Below are 15126 nucleotides of genomic sequence, written 5' to 3'. Positions count from 1 at the left end.
AGTTTTTGCAAAAGCGTAGTGGCAGTGTTTGACCCTGAGTATCTGAGAGAGCCAACTACCGTTGATACAGAGAGGTTGTTGGCGATCACTGTACCGCTTCGGGACTTAAGTGAGTCACTGAAGGGTGGGGTCCACCCATCGGGTTTTCTTTTTAAAACCCGACCGAGGCACGTACGGGGGAACTCCGGCGAGGGCTCACCAGCGAGGAGAGGGGACGGCGGCTTGCTTGTGTTGGCCCACTGGAATGAGGGCTCTCTGGCGAGTCTTCTCGTACTTGTTGCGTCGCCGGAGGCGGTCGGACGACGACGATTGAACTCCGGCAAGGAAGCTTCAATTGAGCTAGCTCCGGGGTTGGGCGTGCTCAGTGGAGCAAGGAGAAACTAGTGGTGGTGGAGGCTAGGCTCGGGGTGCCGTGTGTGGAATGAATCAAGCTAGGCTCGCCGGCGGCAAAACCTTGCCGTGGAGAAGGGCAGAGGGTGCGATAGCACGAGGGCGTCAGCCAGCAATGGTGTAAGAGAGGGAAAAAAGAAGGTGTGAGCTGAAATGGAGGCCGGGGATCTCTGTTTATAGGCCGGGAGGAGGAAGGGGGCCCTGGCGCCGCCACGATTGGTGTTGACGGCCAGCCGGGCTTGCGCTGGCCTACGGCTAGCTTGGTCGGGGCTCGGGCAGGAGTCAGAAGGCCAGGGGGAAGCCACCAAGGTCCTCTGTGCCGGCCTACAGGTCGCGACACCACGCATGTCATGGCCGAACATTGGCCGGAGCCACGGGCGTGCTCGGCGGAGGGGGCCGGCTAGGGTGGCGCGGGCTAGAGGTCAGGTAGAGCTGGGACGCGTGCGGGAGGAGCGGGGCGTGGCTCTAGGAGCCGGGGACGCGCTACGGTTGGGTGGTCGTGTGGCCAGTGGCTTGGCGCGGTGCAGCGCGCGCTGTGGCTTGCCAGACCCGTATCACCTGGCCAGTGGGTTCCTGGGTGGCCCTGGCTGGATTTAGCCGTGTCTGGTAGCTAGGGGGATGAGTAAATGCTAAGAGCAAGTACAATAGAGCTGAGTCAGTGGGCTATAAGGAATAAACTAGTATATTTCCGCTTAGTTGTAGGAAAGAGAAGAGGAGAAAGAAGGTAAGCGGGCTCTTCGTAAAGAGCCAGCTCTAGCACATGCTCCTAGGCACTTTGTAAGAATGAAAGGTGAGCCACATAATAAAAAAGTAGTACACTCTTTTGATCTACTATTGTACATGCTGACTATAAGATGGGCTGTAGATGACATGGCATTGGCTTATAGCCAGCAGCTGGCTATACTATTAACCATGCTCTAAGTGTGGCTGCAGTTGGGTTTTCAATGTGAGTGAGCTGCCAGCTGGCTCTTCTGGAAGATTCTGACAGCAAGGTGTTTGTGCTATGCTGATAGAGGAGGGAGTGAGGTTTAGGGCTGATTTTTGGGTGAGTGTTGTTAGTCACTAGGGTGATCATCTTCACCAAGTTTGAGCTATGACAGACCAAGCATTAGGGTACATGTTGTTCAACCTAGGGTTTGGATCAGAAAGGTTTTTGAGGAAGAGGGGCTCAAATGAAAATGTGCCAGAGGGTCTTGGTTTCATTTCGGCTTGCGTAATGGTATAAAAAAATTGCGAGAATTGTTTGGGCATTTTCAGAAGGGTTTAGGAGGGGGTTTCTTCACAACTCAAGATATTTGGCTAGTGTTCTTTCTTTGAAAAAGAATAATTTCACTAAGAAAAATACCAAGTTAGAGCGAGGGCTAGATTACTTAGTTAAACAACAGAAGGGGTTGAGTGTTGACTAATTATTTAGGTGGTTTAGTTTGTTAAGTCCAGAAGCAAAGATTCAGAAAACTCAAAGGCAGAACGACAACTGAAAATTCAAATGCAGAAACCAGAAAAAGAAAGGAGGTAAACATTACACTTGCTGAATCTACTGTGATCTTGCCCCTATCAGGTATGACTATTTGAGATATTTCTGCTTCATAATGCTTCAAGATCCACTGGCTAAGATCACCCGTCATGCTTGTTGCTGCTATATCCAATAAACCACCGAAGTCTATGTCTCTGATGAGTTTCATTTGATCAAGAACCAGCCCCTTGTTCAACTTAAAAAGCCTTGCGGGTGATGCCCTGTTCCTAGGGCCCTGTGAAATACATAAAAAGAAAAGGAGAAATGAAGGTTGTTAGTTGAGGATTATCAAGCAACTTGTGTTTTACAAAAAAAAATGGCTTCGAAATTAATTCTCGTGAAAACTTAAAAAATCTAGCAACTGACATCCTCATTTCAAGCAATTTGTGTTTCTCAGGTAATGGCTAAGATTTTGGCAAAAGCAACTTGTTTAGGGACTTAGTTTTAGCAACTAACTCAGAATTTGCAAGCAACTTATGTTTTAACAAAAACAACTGTATTCAAAAATTTAATTCTCATGAAAGACCTAAAAATCTAGCAACTGATATCATATCTTCATTTCAAGCAACCTGTGTTTGTCACGTAATGACTAAGATTTGGCGAAAAACAACTTGTTGTTTTACCAAAACAAGTTCATTGGCTTAGTTCCAGCAACTAACTGAGAATTTGCAAGCAACTTATGTTTTAACAAAAACAACTGTATTCAAAAATTTAATTCTCATGAAAGACCTAAAAATCTAGCAACTGATATCATATCTTCATTTCAAGCAACCTGTGTTTGTCACGTAATGACTAAGATTTGGCGAAAAACAACTTGTTGTTTTACCAAAACAAGTTCATTGGCTTAGTTCCAGCAACTAACTGAGAATTTGCAAGCTACTCCCTCCGTTCCAGAATACTTGACTTCCATTTCTCCAAAAATGAATGTATCTATATATTAAAACATGTCTAGATACATCTATATTTTGACAAATGGAAGTCATGTATTGTGGAACGGAGGGAGTACTTGTGGTATATAAAAAAATGTCTTCACGATTTCAACCCTGGTAACTTAGCTTCCAGCAGCTGGCTAAGAATTTGCGAGCAACTTATGTTTTACAAAAACCTACTGTATTCAAGATTTTAATTCTCATGAAAGACCTAAAAATCTAGCAACTGATATCATATCTTCATTTCAAGCAACCTTTTTTTTTAGAATCACCCATTTCAAGCAACCTGTGTTTCTCACGTAATGACTAAGATTTGGCGAAAAATAACTTGTTGTTTTATGAAAACAAGTTCAGTGGCTTAGTTCCAGCAACTAACTGAGAATTTGCAAGCTACTTGTGGTTTATAAAAAAATGTCTTCACACTTTAATCCCCGGAAAAACAACAATGGGTCCAACATCAAAAGCAAGCAGTGTCTCAGAGTCATCTATGGGCGCATATGTCAGTGCGAGTGTACTCTTCCTGTAGATGAAGTTACGCATGAAGTTCGCCCTGGTTATCTGTGAAGGGTGAACCTGTGCCGGCAAGTCCCCTATGTCGAGAGACCCATGAAGAGTGGCGGGAAGGTAGTGATTTGAAAAAGGGGCCACCTCCTGGGTAAAGTTTAAACCGGCTTGGGCCGTGAGCATGCCAACTGAATCCTCAAGTGAAGTGCAACGATCCACAGAGCTAACTGAAGCAAAGGTGTTCCAGATAAACCCTTCTAAAAAAAGGATTCAGTGTACACTCGCAGCACAGAATTCACCACCGATTTACAGACAGTCAAGAGAAATTCAAGGGTAACTGAATGCCAGTACTATCAGACACTTCTGGGCTAAGAATACGACGTGTATACCTGCTAAGGGAGATACACCACAGGAAGTTTAGGAAATCCTCTGCCTCATATACTGTCATAGTCAGAGCGTCACCACCTGCTCGCACAAACTGAAGGTCTGGATTCTGTGCACCAATGACAAAACCATCTGCAGCTTCAGTGTTATCTGAATAAATAGACAACTCGTCCTCAATAAATAGACAAATCGTCCTGAAGATCTTCAGAGACAGGGGCAGATGGGGAACTAGAGCTCGCCTCTCTTTGGACGTGCCGCACGGCAGCTCGAGCGAATGACAGGGAACCTGGAGCAGAAGAGGCGGACCGGTATTGCTTGTCACAATCTAGCGAAGCATGCTTTAAAGCGGAAACGCTCCTTCGCGAGCGAGCGTTCCAACGAGCGATCTCGTATCCTCACGCTATCGAAAGTCAAAAAACAGATGGGCCCACCAACGTTAATGCATCAGCCCACATGCGCGTGTACATTGCTCGACCTTCCCTACTCTCTCTCTCTCCCGTGAACTCTTAATCTTCGCCCCCCCCCCCCCCCTGATTTCAATGGGTGGGGCCTCGATTTACCTTAAATGACATTCCAGACTTGCTAAAAAAAGCAAAGTGCAGCCTGTCGGAAATCGCGCGTTCCAGCGCGCGCGCGAGATAGCAGCGCTCGCTTTAAAGTTAGGGGTGGGTCGCCATGTTTGGTTAGGACACCCCGGTAATCTTGTTTTTGTCCCTGTAAACATTTTATCAGGATAAATAAAGCTTCGCGTGATTGTCTCAAAAAAAAATTTAACCGGTGATTTTTTCTGTTTGGGTCGCCAACCAAGTCTGCAATCTGGTACAGTATATATATGATCCACGTGGATGCTAGACATAGGCCGTTTAGCCCAGGAATCATACCTACTCGGAGCTTGCCGATTTATCGCCCTCGGCCGCCAAAATAAATGCACAGAAGATCCCAACTATTGTGGCCCAAGAAAGAACACCGTGAACACCAAAGACGGCCCGGCAGAGTTTAGAGCATCTCCAGCCGCGCCCCCAACAGGCCCTTCCCAGGCGTATTTGCCGCGCCGGCGCCCAAAAATCGGCCCGGTCGCGCCCCAGTAGCTCGGTTTTCGCCTGCTCGGGCCAAAACTGGTGCCGGCGGACCCAAGCCAAACACGGCGCGCAGGGGACGCCTGAAGGCGCCGGCACAAGCGAAAAGGGGCGTGGGGCCGCTCTGTCGGCGAGTCGGCAGCCTCTTCCCGCCGTTTCTTCCCGCTTTCCCCCCACTTCCCTCCCATTCTCTCCATTCCTCCCGCCAATCTTCCTCCCGCTCGCCATTTCTTCTCGCTTTCCCCCACTTCCCTCCCATTCTCTCCATTCCTCCCGCCAATCTTCCTCCCGCTCGTCGTTTCTTCCCTCCCGCTCGCCGTCCGGCTTGGCCGCCATGCCGCCGAAAAAAGTACGTGGTCCCTCGCGCCGCGACAACCGCGACCGCCTCCGTCGCCCAGCCGAAGCAGAGGAAGCTTAGGGCGCCACCGTCCAAGCCATCGGGCATGACGAACGCCGAGTGGAGGGCGGAAGTTCAGCGACGGGAGGCTGTCACCGCCGACCGGCGGAATAGGTCAATCACCAAGAAGGCCCGTGACAACGCGGCGCGTGCGGCGGCGGACCAAGCCGACGCCGAGGTGACTCGCGTGGGGATGATGAATCCACCCGGCGGCCACGTCCAGTACGCGCCTTGGAGCCAGCAAAGCGTTGGCTCTCCGTCCAGCATCTCGTCGTCGCCGCAGCCATGGGGATGCACGCCGTCACCGGGCTACTCCGATGGGGACACCCACGATGGGTTCAACCCCAACATCACCTTCCCCCATGGGAACCCGGCCCAGCGCACGCCCTCGCCCGCCTTCGCCGGCGTGCAGTACCCTCCATACAACTACTCGTCGTCGGCTTACGCGTCCTCGACGCCCCATCTCCGCTGTTGCGCGCTGCTCTTCTCACAGGCTTCCACATCGCACCTCGGCGACGTTGACGCGACCGAAGAGGACATGGACGACATCATCACGGCAGGCTCGGCCGCCGTAGTCGCGTCCCCCGGATTCGCTACCCAGGATGAGACGATGGACCTCGACGGCGACATGGACGGCGAGCTCGAGTACGACGAGGAGGTCGGATGAGCAGGAGGAGGAGGACGAGGATGGGAAGGAGGAGAAGGAGCCGATGACTGTTCCGGTGAAGAGGCGCAAGAAGAAGAAGAAGGGGGCGGTCAGGACCGGCGAGCCGCGCATCAAGTAGGCGTCCAAGGAGCATGAATGCCTCGCTGAAGCGTGGAAAGTCGTCTGCCTCGACCCGACCACTGGCACGAACCAGAGCATCGAGACATACTGGGAGCGCATCAAGGCCGAGTTCAATGAGCGCAAGCTCGTCGACCCCTACTTTAAAGGCGTCTACATGCAGCGCGGGGCGAAGGCAATGGCGAACCGTTGGGGGCTCATCCAGGCGGCGTGCAAAAAATGGCATGGAATCGTCGAGGAGGTCACGGCTCGCTCGTAGAGCGGCGCCAGCATTGAGGATCAGGTATGGCACGCCGGTCTGCCGCTTCTCTTCGCCGTGTGCGCCCGCCAACTGTTTGTTCCTCCGTGCAGCTGGTGCGCATGTTCGCCATGTATCGCCAGACCAACAGCGACCAAGAATTCAAGTACCTCCACGTTTACAAGCGCATTGACAAGTGCGAGAAGTGGGCGGAAGTCCGGCGCACCCTCGACATGGCCAAGGAGACCTACAAGCCAGACGCGCCGACGCGGGGCGCGTCAGAAGGGCGGCCTGACGGCAACAAAGGGGCCAAGAAGGGGAAACTCGCTGACGCGGCCACCGCGCGAGTGCAGGAGTCCATCAAGCATTGCCTCGCCGATGCACAGGCCCGGGCCGCCCTGCATGAAGGGAAGACAGAGGCGCGGTGGTCGGCGTTGATGTCGAGCAGCGCCGTCAAGCTGGACCTACTCCGGACCAACGTCGCCGCGAAGAAGAGGAACACCGACCTGGCTTTCCTGTTGGGCGGGGCGGACATGCTCCAGAGCAACGACGAGGCGGTCAAGGCGTGGTACTTGGCGAAGCGTGGCCTCATCCTGAACCAGCTGCAATCGACGGCGTCGCCGACTCCCACGCCCACGTCGCCGCCGCCGCCGCCCAGAACAGAAGAAGCTCCGACCCCGCCAAGCCCGCACACGCCGACTCCGCCGACGCCGGAGGCCGACCTCGCCGTCTGATGCGCTGCCCGCACGTCCTTTTTTTTGTACGCCGAACTTTTCATTCGATCGCCGAACCGTGGCTGCTTGATCGCCGGATTTGTGGCGTCTATTTTGATGAGCGGGAATGTACATTTGAATTTGCCGCGGCTTGTGGGGCGGCGCCTGGGGGCGTGGCTGGGAGCTAGGTCGCCGCCAGGGGCCGATCTGGCGCCGGTTCGCCCCAGGCCGCTCTTTTCCGGCGCCCTGGGGGGTTGAAAGGCTGGAGATGCTCTTAGGCCGTGCTGTTGCAAATGTAGCAATACCCACGACGCTGACCCAAATATACCCACACGCGTGTATTACTGTCGTATACTCCCTCGCCCGAAAATGATTGTCGGTGAAATGGATGTATCTATACGTATTGTTCTAGATACATCCATTTTTATATATTTCTTCAACAAGTATTTTCGGACAGAGGGAGTATACAACAGATTATTAAGATGATTTACTATTTGGCAAATTATTGTACGACAGAACAAAAGTAAAAGTTGGTATGTTCCAGACCGTAATGTGCATGTTTGGAATATAGCTAAATTTTACTCCATAAATGAAATTTACTGAATCAACTAGATTTGCACTTGTGTTTAAGGAAAAACTTGAGTTCACAAACTACTTCAATGTGTAATTTCATAGTTCAGTTCAAAATTTAAAATCAGTCAGATCTTAACTTTTACCTACTCAGCTATCTACAGAGCATATCGTTAATGATTTTCTTTAAAAGCTTATATGTAATGTGCCTGGAACATATGTGAAGCAACACGGAACAAGAAAATGATCGTCCTTTGAGTGTAAGTTATCTATTTCTCACCTTTTTATATGTCCTAATATTTTTATGAGCACAGTTTCCGTTCATATTATTGTTATTAGACTGTCATACCATCTTCCAGTAATCAAATTTTATACAACCCTTTTGGACTAAGTATTAATACACATTTGATAGCTTTGTGGTTTCACCAAACTTTGTCTTATATCTTAACTACACACTTGTATGTTCAATTCTCCTTTTTTTATGCCTTGCTCAATTGGATTGCAAGATGGTATTGCCTTTACTATTCTTCCAGCGATACTAACTTTATCTTTTCTGAAACAGTGGTCGATTCGGCAATTGATGTGCCAGCTCCGGAAAACCGGCTGCTCCTTGCTCAGATGAAAAGGGAAGAAAATTTAAGCCCTGTTCGGTACCTCTCCCGTTTCAAAACTCCACTCCGTACGAGGAGCTGGGTCTCAGCCACTCCGTACGATTACGCTGCCGCTCCCTCCGCTCCGGGAGTTGCAGCCGTGGAGCGGAGTGGATCCGAACAGAGCTTTAATATTCTGGTTTTGAAAATATTTGTTCATTTCTTTGAAATATATATATAAAATGTTTTGATAAAAATATTTGCCATGTATGAAAAAAAATGTTCAGCCAGCTGATCCCGCGCAAGATTAGCTGCCCCATCAGCCGCACGACTGGCATTGCGCTTGACCGTCAAGATCATTAGAAAGGAAAAAAAAAACACCCGACTGCTCACACTAGCAAGCAACGCTGATCAAAGACTGCTCGGGACAATACTCGGTGATCGACAAATTAACAGTATAATAAGCTTGGAAACCCATTCAATCAAGCAGCATCAGCCAAAGGGTTGGTTATGCTGAATACAACATTGCTACTCAGCAGCGCCCAGCATGCTTGCTTAGATTAGTGGACAAGCAGCACCCACTCGACAAGCAAGCCAATGTGATTCAACAATATACATTACTAGCAGCAAAGATTAAAAGAAGCATCTGTGCTGAAGAAACGGGACAAACTCCGTGGTCCGGAATTTATATACAACTGAACAGGTAGCGCTGCGGTAGCATCTACTGCACGAAATTACTGTCGGCGTGCCTAAATAAAATGAACAAGGGCATAAACGTCTACACAGGAGCGATGAAGGGATGCAGCTTGTCTGTTGAGGCTTGCAGTGGTTGAAGCTTCAGTTTCGTCGGACCTGTATTCCTTACTCTGAAATGAACCACCATGTATCTGCATCTCTGACTTCCTTAGAATATGCGAACGAGAACCACATCGATGAAGCAGGGCAGAAGAACAACAGTATCACCAGAACTCAGGACTGGAGTGGGCAGCTAGTAAAGTACTCAGGACTGGAGTAGTTTAGTACAACTGAAATTACCAGCTAACTCATGAACCATCCCCATTTTTGCTTGCATCTGCTACACTGCAAGTCAAGCTTTTCCATTACCCTACTATATCTCTTGTCCAACAAACTGGAGGTTACCATAGCATTCTCTACCCAGAACAACTGAACTACATCTTTCTGGATAATTGTTGTACACGAGGCCCTTCATGCAAATCTATACACTCACTTTCCTTTTCGATCATAAGAAAAACACCGACCTAGTACAGCTTCAGAAAGGAATCAGCAAGACAATCAGTTCTAACACTGACCATAGAAAGGATGCTTGAATCATATACCACACTACATGATTAGGCCAGTAAGGACTGTAACTACTCACTTCATTCGCTGTTACTCAATTTCAGATATTTGGAGACCATGCAAGTTCTAATGCAAACGATGCAGTTCCCTCCACATTTTCTCATCCGGGCTTGGGACCGGCAAAGGCAGTGTTAAACTACAAAACTACTAAACACAAAAATTAGCAAACACTAACTGATTATTTCAGGTAAGCATACAAGCCACAGTATCAACCAAAGGCAAAAAACATTTGCACAAGAATTGCACAAGATTGTAAGACAGACACAGGGGCGCAAACATAGAAAGCTATAAATTCCAGAACCTGAATGATAGTAGCTAATTTCTATAGTGGGGTGAGGGTGATTCAAACCTTCAATCTTGAAAATAAAAGTTCACAGTTTTATCCCATTATTACAGGGTCAAAGGAGATACTTTTGTGTCTTCAAAATCCAGGATGCATGGACTATGCATGATGTGTGGCATATGTATAGCTGGAGTTAAGAGTACGCAATTGACAGGTATCATCAAATTAGTAATTTTGCTAGTTGCCAAGGAAATTAAAATTAGGGAGTTCCAGAAAACCGAGATTATGTAATTAAAGATTTGAGAATATGTAGTTGAAGATCCCATAAACCAGATCAAATTAGTCATTAGAAGAGTTAAGACTGTTTTGCTAGTTATCAAATTTTTTTTGAAACAAGGCAAAAGACTTGCCATTTCATTGATTAAGGGAGAAAGTTTTAGACAGAAACCGCAAAGCGGTGAATAAAAGGACTACTCTCGCGGCATTACAACACCCAAATGCTTCGCTCCAGCCAAAGCCCAAAGCGATACCTCCTGCTTGAGTTTGCTGATGATGGTCATGGAAGGGGCCGCTGAGTTGCGGAAGACTCTAGCATTGCGCTCCGACCAAACCTCCCAAGAGATGAGCATCATGAGGGAGGCGAGCGCCTTGGGCGAGCCGAGACGGATCTGCAGGTTAGCATTCCACCATTCTCTGACCGAAGCCCTTGTCACCCAGGTAGACGTGGTGATGTGATGCATGCCGAGCCATGGGAGGACGTCATTCCAAATGCGCATGGTGTAGCGGCACTGGAAAAGCAAATGAGCCGCGGTTTCTTGGGTTTGCTTGCAAAGAGGGCATAGACCGCAATTAGGCCAACCACGGCGGCTCAAGCGGTCCGAAGTCCAAATCCTATCTTGAAGAGCGAGCCAAGCAAAAAACTTGCACCGAGGGGGCACCCACACCGTCCACACTGAATGGACAAGGTCCGAGGTGGTGAGGCCTTCAAATTAAAACTAGGAGTTCTCCAGCAAACCGATAAGATGCACTGAATTGAAGATATGTAATCCAGATCCCACTGGAGAAGCACCAATGAGAAGAACCTCATTTTCTGTAAATCAACTCCATACCACCAAACCGGAATCATAATTAGTGGAGACGACAGTAATATAAGACATCAAGAGTAGAGTGTTCAGGGCAAACTATTTGTTCAAGCTTCCAGTTCAGAAGCTTCAAACTCTCCATTGTTTTAGTATATGGCAATAATTCCTTAGCCTCTTTCTGCATATCAAGACATCAACATTACCCAACTAAAAGTCAAGAGAGAGAGCCAGCAAACAACTAGATGGGACCTTTTTATTTTGAACGGTCTGAAGGAAATATGCCCTAGAGGCAATAATAAAGTTATTATTTATTTCCTCATATCATGATAAATGTTTATTATTCATGCTAGAATTGTATTAACCGGAAACACAATACATGTGTGCATATATAGACAAACAGAGTGTCACTAGTATGCCTCTAGCTTGTTAATCAAAGATGGTTATGTTTCCTAACCATGAACAAGGAGTTGTTATTTGATTAACAAGGTCACATCATTAGTTGAATGATCTGATTGACATGACCCATTCCGTTAGCATAGCACCCGATCATTTTAGTATGTTGCTATTGCTTCCTTCATGACTTATACATGTTCCTGTGACTATGAGATTATGCAACTCCCGTTTACCGGAGGAACACTTTGTGTGCTACCAAACGTCACAACGTAACTGGGTGATTATAAAGGTGCTCTACAGGTGTCTCCAAAGGTACTTGTTGAGTTGGCGTATTTCGAGATTAGGATTTGTCACTCCGAATGTCGGAGAGGTATCTCTGGGCCCTCTCGGTAATGCACATCACTTAAGCCTTGCAAGCATTTCAACTAATGAGTTAGTTGCGAGATGATGTATTACGGAACGAGTAAAGAGACTTGCCGGTAACGAGATTGAACTAGGTATTGGATACCGACGATCGAATCTCGGGCAAGTAACATACCGATGACAAAGGGAACAACGTATGTTGTTATGCGGTTTGACCGATAAAGATCTTCGTAGAATATGTAGGAACCAATATGGGCATCCAGGTCCCGCTATTGGTTATTGACTGGAGACGTGTCTCGGTCATGTCTACATTGTTCTCGAACCGTAGGGTCCGCACGCTTAAGGTTTCGATGACAGTTTCATTATGAGTTTATGTATTTTGATGTACCGAAGGTTGTTCGGAGTCCCGGATGTGATCACGGACATGACGAGGAGTCTCGAAATGGTCGAGACATAAAGATTGATATATTGGACGGATATATTTGGACACCGGAAAGGTTCCGGGTGAGATCAGGAATATACCGGAGTTCCGGGAGGTTACCGGAACCCCCCCCCCCCCGGTAAGTATATGGGCCTTATTGGGCCTTAGTGGAAGGGAGGGAGAAGGAGCAAGGGAGGGGGCGCGCCCCCCCAAGCCCAATCCAAATTGGGAGGGGGGCCGACCCCCCCTTTCCTTCTCTCCCCCCTCTTCCTTCCTTCTCCTACTCCGAATAGGAAAGGGGGGGCCAAACCTACTTGGAGTAGGTTTGCCCCCCCCCCTAGGGCGCGCCACCCCCTTGGGCCGGCCTCCTCCTCCCTTCATCCTTTATATACGGGGGCGGGGGGGCACCCTAGACACACAAGTTGATCATTGAGATTGTTCCTTAGCCGTGTGCGGTGCCCCCCTCCACGATATTACACCTCGGTCATATTGTAGCGGTGCTTAGGCAAAGCCCTGCGACAGGAGAACATCAAGATCGTCACCACGCTGTCGTGCTGACGGAACTCCTCCCCGCGCCTCTGCTGGATCGGAGATCGGGGTGCGTCATCGAGCTGTACGTGTGTCAAGAACTCGGAGGTGCCGGAGTAACGGTGCTTGGATCGGTTGGACCGAGAGAACGTACGACTACTTCCTCTACGTTGCGTCAACGCTTCCGCTTCGGTCTACGAGGGTACGTAGACAACACTCTCCCCTCTCGTTGCTATGCATCACCATGATCTTGCGTGTGCGTAGGAAATTTTTTGAAATTACTACGTTCCCCAAAAGTGGTATCAGAGCCTAGGTTTTATGGTTTGATGTAATATGCACGAGTAGAACACAAGTGAGTTGTGGGCGATATAAGTCATACTGCTTACCAGCATGTCATACTTTGGTTCGGCGGTATTGTTGGATGAAGCGGCCCGGACCGACATTACGCGTACGCTTACGCGAGACTGGTTTTACCGCCGTGCTTTGCACACAGGTGACTAGCGGGTGTCAGTTTCTCCAATTTTAGTTGAACCGAGTGTGGCTACGCCCGGTCCTTGCGAAGGTTAAAACAGCATCAACTTGACAAACTATCATTGTGGTTTTGATGCGTAGGTGAGATTGGTTCTTGCTTAAGCCCGTAGCAGCCACGTAAAACTTGCAACAACAAAGTAGAGGACGTCTAACTTGTTTTTGCAGGGCATGTTGTGATGTGATATGGCCAAGACATGATGCTATATTTTATTGTATGAGATGATCATGTTTTGTAACCGAAGTTATCGGCAACTGGCAGGAGCCATATGGTTGTCGCTTTATTGTATGAAATGCAAACGCCCTGTAATTGCTTTACTTTATCACTAAGCGGTAGCGATAGTCGTAGAAGCAATAGATGGCGTAAACGACAACGATGCTACGATGGAGATCAAGGTGTCACGCCGGTGACGATGGTGATCATGATGGTGCTTCGGAGATGGAGATCACAAGCACAAGATGATGATGGCCATATCATATCACTTATATTGATTGCATGTGATGTTTATCCTTTATGCATCTTATCTTGCTTTGATTGACGGTAGCATTTTAAGATGATCTCTCACTAAAAATTATCAAGAAGTGTTCTCCCTGAGTATGCACCGTTGCCAAAGTTTGTCGTGCCCAGACACCACGTGATGATCGGGTGTGATAAGCTCTACGTCCATCTACAACGGGTGCAAGCCAGTTTTGCACACGCAGAATACTCAGGTTAAACTTGACGAGCCTAGCATATGCAGATATGGCCTCGGAACACGGAGACCGAAAGGTCGAGCGTGAATCATATAGTAGATATGATCAACATAGTGATGTTCACCATTGAAAACTACTCCATCTCACGTGATGATCGGTTATGGTTTAGTTGATTTGGATCACGTGATCACTTAGATGACTAGAGAGATGTCTGTCTAAGTGGGAGTTCTTAAGTAATATGATTAATTGAACTTAAATTTATCATGAACTTAGTACCTGATAGTATCTTGCTTGTCTATGTTGATTGTAGATAAATGGCCCGTGCTGTTGTTCCGTTGAATTTTAATGCGTTCCTTGAGAAAGCTAGGTTGAAAGATGATGGTAGCAACTACGCGGACTGGGTCCGTAACTTGAGGATTATCCTCATTGCTGCACAGAAAAATTATGTCCTGGAAGCACCGCTGGGTGCCAGGCCTGCTGCTGATGCAACTGACGACGTTAAGAACGTCTGGCAGAGCAAAGCTGATGACTACTCGATAGTTCAATGTGCCATGCTTTACAGCTTAGAACCGGGACTTCAACAACGTTTTGAACGTCATGGAGCATATGAGATGTTCCAGGAGTTGAAGTTAATATTCCAGAAGAATGCCCGGATTGAGAGATATGAAGTCTCCAATAAGTTCTATAGCTGCAAGATGGAGGAGAATAGTTCTGTCAGTGAGCACATACTCAAGATGTCTGGGTATTGTAATCACTTGATTCAACTGGGAGTTACTCTTCCGGATGATAGCGTCATTGACAGAATTCTCCAATCACATCCACCAAGCTACAAGAGCTTCGTGATGAACTATAATATGCAAGGGATGGATAAGACGATTCCCGAGCTCTTCGCAATGCTAAAGGCTGCGGAGGTAGAAATCAAGAAGGAGCATCAAGTGTTGATGGTGAACAAGACCACTAGTTTCAAGAAAAAGGGCAAAGGGAAGAAGAAGGGGAACTTCAAGAAGAACAGCAAACAAGTTGCTGCTCAAGAGAAGAAACCCAAGTCTGGACCTAAGCCTGAAACTGAGTGCTTCTACTGCAAGCAGACTAGTCACTGGAAGCGGAACTGCCCCAAGTATTTGGCGGATAAGAAGGATGGCAAGGTGAACAAAGGTATATGTGATATACATGTTATTGATGTGTACCTTACTAGAGCTCGCAGTAGCACCTGGGTATTTGATACTGGTTCTGTTGCTAATATTTGCAACTCGAAACAGGGACTACGGATTAAGCGAACACTGGCAAAGGACGAGGTGACGATGCGCGTGGGAAACTGGTTCCAAAGTCGATGTGATCGCGGTCGGCACGCTACCTCTACATCTACCTTCGGGATTAGTATTAGACCT

The sequence above is a fragment of the Triticum aestivum genome, chromosome 6B, assembly GCF_018294505.1.
Source record: "Triticum aestivum cultivar Chinese Spring chromosome 6B, IWGSC CS RefSeq v2.1, whole genome shotgun sequence".
NCBI classification, from domain to species: Eukaryota; Viridiplantae; Streptophyta; class Magnoliopsida; order Poales; family Poaceae; genus Triticum; species Triticum aestivum.
Note: the sequence above shows the minus strand (reverse complement) of the source record.